The sequence below is a fragment of the Tupaia chinensis genome, unplaced genomic scaffold (genome assembly GCF_000334495.1).
Source record: "Tupaia chinensis unplaced genomic scaffold, TupChi_1.0 Scaffold000045_1, whole genome shotgun sequence".
NCBI classification, from domain to species: Eukaryota; Metazoa; Chordata; class Mammalia; order Scandentia; family Tupaiidae; genus Tupaia; species Tupaia belangeri.
Genome location: NW_006159501.1, coordinates 6606768 through 6611802, shown reverse-complemented (window position 1 = coordinate 6611802; position 5035 = coordinate 6606768). Strand labels below are relative to the sequence as shown.

At 44.1% G+C, this 5035-nt stretch overlaps 1 long non-coding RNA gene across 1 annotated transcript; it reads left to right on the top strand.

Annotated features, from left to right (window-relative positions):
- Positions 1–496: 496 nt before the first annotated feature.
- Positions 497–3149, top strand: LOC102487733 (uncharacterized). The gene is made up of 3 exons (XR_333338.2): positions 497–538; positions 2480–2542; positions 3047–3149. It is a non-coding gene; the product is annotated as an uncharacterized LOC102487733 (long non-coding RNA).
- The last annotated feature ends 1886 nt before the right edge of the window (positions 3150–5035 follow it).

Sequence of the window (5035 nt, the reverse complement as noted above, 5' to 3'; positions counted from 1 at the left end):
TCTCTCTCTCCATCTTCGTAGCTGCAATGAATATATTTCCAATCAGGCATCCTGACTGATGTGTGTTCCTCCATGTGACCTTGGGCAGATTATATTGTTTCTCTAAGATATGAATTATATTTTTGGTACAAAAAGGACATTATCTACTTTTGGAATGATTCAGGAATGACCAGAAAACTCCATAAGCAAACATATTAGTTTTCATCTCCTGACTTCCTTCCCTTGAGGGAATTTGTAAAGGTGAGTGCTATTTCCAATAATGGAGAAAATAGTCAGTAGTCAGTTTATACAACACAATGGTGATTGGGATATGATCATTTTAGATTGAGAAGCCAGGGCTCCTTGTCTAGTTTTAGCACCATTAGCTGTGTAATCTGGGACAAGAAATTTAATCTTCCTGTACCTTTCATTCTTGTACCTTTCATCTATATAATATTGATTAAAGCACTCTTATTTTCAGGACCAGAGAACAATGAACAGACAGAGCCCTGCTTCAAGAAACCTCCTCGCTTTGGAGGACATGATGCTAATTCTCAAGGTTGTTTGGAAACTAGGCAAAGCACTATGAAAACAAAGAAGTCTTTTATATATATAATTACTGGAGAGAACACCATATTAAACATCTAAAGCATTGGGTTTGAATCCTCGTTCTATTCTTCCTGAGCTCATGGCTTTGACCTGGATTTCTGTTTCCTCCTAGTTCTGGACTTATGCTTCTCTGCTCGTGGAGTGGTAGGATAGTAAATACAATAAGGTCTGTGAAGGCATTTTTGTGAATAGGGAAGTTGTATGTGAATATTACTCATTTGTTAGTTATTAATCATTTAAAATGAAATTAGAGAAATCTCTTGTCTGGGAAAGTAAAATAAATCTGAAATCCATAGCCACCCAGAGGACAGCACTGCTGGTGACAGAAAAGGATGTTAGAAAAGCAATAAGCATTGGTTTCACGGGCTGTTTCTCCACCAGGATTGGCTGCCTGCAGGGTCAACAGAGGTTATCCTTCTTGCTTAGAGATGTGCTGTCTCAGGAAGACACTGAGCTGTGGATCCCCAGGGTCCTTTTCTACAGTTCTGGGCTCCCTGAGGCTGGGTGCATTTCCTACTGGATGTTCCCATGGGAGAAGGACAGGCAGGCGGTCTCCATGAGGATAACAGGCTAGAGGTTCTGTTCCTCGATAGAAAGTGAGAAATCTGCACAAAGCATCTCTTACATTCTGGTGCCCATGAGTTTGATTAGTTTGTCTCAGTCCTTGAATGTCTCTTGATTTTAGGAGAAAATCCATTTCTTAAAGAGTCCAAGGTGAGCTGTTGGCTAGGAATCCTGCCTGCTTTGGTGGGCCACCCCAGGGGAAGCAGAGACCACTGGCAAGACTTCAACAGGGTCCTTGTCTGAGGAGACAATGCCTCCTTGTGTGTAGAGGGGGATTATAATTCCAGGCACTGTGAAGGACAGGTAGCAAGCAGTCACGTGCATACATATGTATTACAAATAATGAAACCAATCCATATAATGGCCTAGAGCAGGTATTTGCAGATATTGAGTGAGAAACAGAAAGGTTAAGGAAATTTGCACAAAGTGGAGAAACTTGAGTTTATGTGGGTCGTGTAGCCCTTGCTTTCAGTGTCATCTCAGGCAGATCTTCAAGGAACTGTGAGGGAAACAGGAGACATCAAGAGCTCCCAGTTTCCAGAAGTAAACCAAGGACAGACAATGGATAGTAAGTGCTGCTATGGAGGCTGATGCCAAAGGTCAGAGAGCAGAGGCTACTCCAGTTGAAGGGGTCAGCTCAGGCTTTGGAGTAAAAGCATTATCCTGGGCCTTAAAGAATAAGACTATGAGGAGTTGGAAAGAAGATGCCTGGACAGATATTCCAAGAGAAGGAACAGTATGAACAGTGCAGGGGTGGAAAACTGAACCCCAAGGAGGGGTTGTATGTAGAATACACGAACACTCTTGTCCATCTCCTTCAGGGAACTATCTCAAAAAAATGCAAGATAGATGAAAAAATATATATAGCAGGAAATGAATGCATTGATATTAGCACATTGCCCTGTGCAAAATGAGAGCCCCGCAGTCTTCTGCAGAACTGATGGATGTCAACCAGCATGGTAGACAGCCCAAGGGTCTTTTGATTATGGAAAACCATGTGGACTTGGTCAAGCTGAACCAGCCCTGTGACGAGCATCATGTTCCCCCGTCATCTGCCTCTGCTCCTCTCTGGCTGGGCTGCTGGCCCTGCCTGAATATCATGAGCATTCCAAGGAAAGTCAGATTCTGAGGGAGATGAACACTGGCAGCCCTGAGAGAGGGGAGTGGGCCTGAGACCTTAACTGTATGGGATTTGACCTTGAACTGACCAGGATTAGAACAGGACTCTATACCAGTTGCAAAGAATTAAATAGGTGACCATAAACTCCTGCCACCTTAAGCTGGAGTCTCCTCATCTCTAAAAGGGAAAAATCTTTCTGCCTTCCAGACTTGATGTCAGAATCAGAGGAAGTAAAATAGGAAAAGCAGCCAGCCCAGCACCTAGACCACGGTAGGTGTTGGAAAAACATGAGTTTCCTTTGCCATCTGCTGAATAGTTAAAATGAGGCAATAATATAAAAAATATTTTTCTCTACCCACAAAATACTCAAGTTCTCTGCAAATGGAATGTGATTATTTTTAATCAGCTGATTGAGATCCAGGATGACTTCATAGTCTTGTGAGCCTAATTGAAACATATCCAGCTCTTATTGCCTAGAGTTGGAGAACCTCAGGCTGCTCTGAACTCCCTGTGACCCCTGTACAAATGACCATTTCATCAGCCCTGCCTGGAGGAGGTTCAGAACCATGGAAGGGAGATGTGGGCATGGACAGAAGCTTGTTTCCTTCTGGGGCTTAGCCATTTAGTCCACACCATTTTAGTTGTTTAATACCGAGTTCTAGTGCTGTAGCAGAAAATGGGCTCTTGTTTCCCTGGGGAGATGGTCCTCTATCTTGAACACAATCTCTATTTTACTGCATGCCCTTCTCAAGTTTATCTCTGCATGATTTCCAGATCCTAATTGCATATTCCAGGATGATCCGTCCACCACTGGAAACTTCAGGGCCTGTTACTGAACATTCCAGTTCTCAGCTCCTGTGAGTAGCATCCATTACCCGATTTGAAGAGAGAGACCTTTTACATTTATCTATCCCCTTGGCAGTGGAATTTTATCCCAGAGCTGGAGAAAGAGGCCATGCTGATGATCCAAATAACTTCTCTGATACCATTCTTCAAGCTACCTGAGGTGAACATTTGGGGTTCTTATTTTGTACAAAATAGGCTAGATATGATGCCAAGAGTGTGGGAAGATACCAAGATGGTGGAAGCTCCTGAGTCCTAGGATCTAAGGGATAGATGATGGCTGGGAGAAGTTTGACTGACACACCGGTGCATTGGTGGCTGTTGCAGCAGGTTCTGTACCATGTGACTCTGTGTCTAGTTCTCCCTGGCCTGTCTGAGACCTGCTTCAGGGGTCTGTGCAGGAAGGGACAGCAGTGAGAAGAGAAAGGAGTGAATCTGAGAGCTAGTCAGGGTTCTAGAAGTCATTGTGACCCAGCGTTGTTTCATGCTAGGTGACTGGGAATAGCCTCTAACCATTGTGTTGTAAGCCTCAGCAAATGCCAGGGCAGCCTAATGACTCAGAGTCTCCTCAGAGAGAAAGCTTTTGGCTCTGAGACAAAGACCTTATATCCCCTTATACTTAAAATGGGCTCTACATTTGCATTTTAGTTCTTTTTATTTGGTTCTATTGTGATTTAACATTGAAATGAAAACACAGTTCCTTAGGGGATTTTTCTAATCTGGTTGCAAATAGCAGATGACCAGATTCCCTAGCTTCTGTGTGTTTAGACCTCCTAATCACAGCCTGTAAATCCCTCCAAGTCCCACTTCAGGGACACAGGCAAAAATAGTAAGCTAGGTCAGTTCTCAGAGGGGGTAAAAGAGCCCTTGTCATTGACGTAAGAAGAATCTAATCATCTTTTAAATGTAAGGTTAAGAAATGCCATACTCTTCCTCGAAGCAGTTTGTGGCTGCTCCACTTAATCTTTCATTCATTGCTAAATGGACTGTGAATGTCCACTGTGAGCCAGAGTGGAACTAGATGGGCTCCTGGCCAGACTGGATTTGCTGTGACGCAAATGATGCTCAAGCTTTAGGGTCCCTCACCACACTCCTGGCCTCTTCCAAGGCGTGAGGAAGGCCTCTAGCCATGTGCGCACATGGTCATGTGATTTTGTAAAATATTTGTATGTAAAGACCCTTATCTTTCCCTCTTCCCATATACATATACACACACACATTACAAAACCTTCAGTTCCCAGAGACCTGAATTTCCCCCCTGTTCTCCCTCAAAAATAGCCTCAGTCTTGTAGCAGAGACATCATGTAAACAAATGAATCCCAAAGCACATTAGAGGCACTAGGGTAGAAGTCAGGCAGGGTCCAGTGGGACACAGAGGAGAGGACCTCTGTCTTACTGAGAATACCGTGGTCATAGCTAGAGTTTGGAGTGGGGTTTCATTTTGTTTCCACCTCAGCTGAGTGCATTGTAGTTCACTGCTGATGTTAATGCCTGGAGTTCACAGCAGATTCTGCATGTCAAGGCCTAGAAGCTGCCACAGTATTGCCCTCACTTAGATGTCAGACACAGTTGGGACCCATAGGCCGTTTGCTCTTCTGACCGACTGGCTAAATAAATTCAGGGAGTCCTATGATCACCTCAGGTTTGTTAATTTGCTGGAAAAACAGAACTTGAGAATGCACTGTACTTAATGACTGTGGTTTTATTATAAAGGACATACATAGGGTCAAGTCTGGAAAAGAGTGCAGAGCCTCTGAGCCCTCTCCCTGTGCAGTTGGGGCACATCACCCTTCCCAGTACATCAATGTGCTCACCAGCAGGGAGCTCCCCTCTCATCTCAGCTCTTCCTTGCCAAGGTGTGTCTGTATGTTTGGCAGAGGGAAGAGCTAGAGTTCTTATGTTCGAATCTGGTTCCTGCTG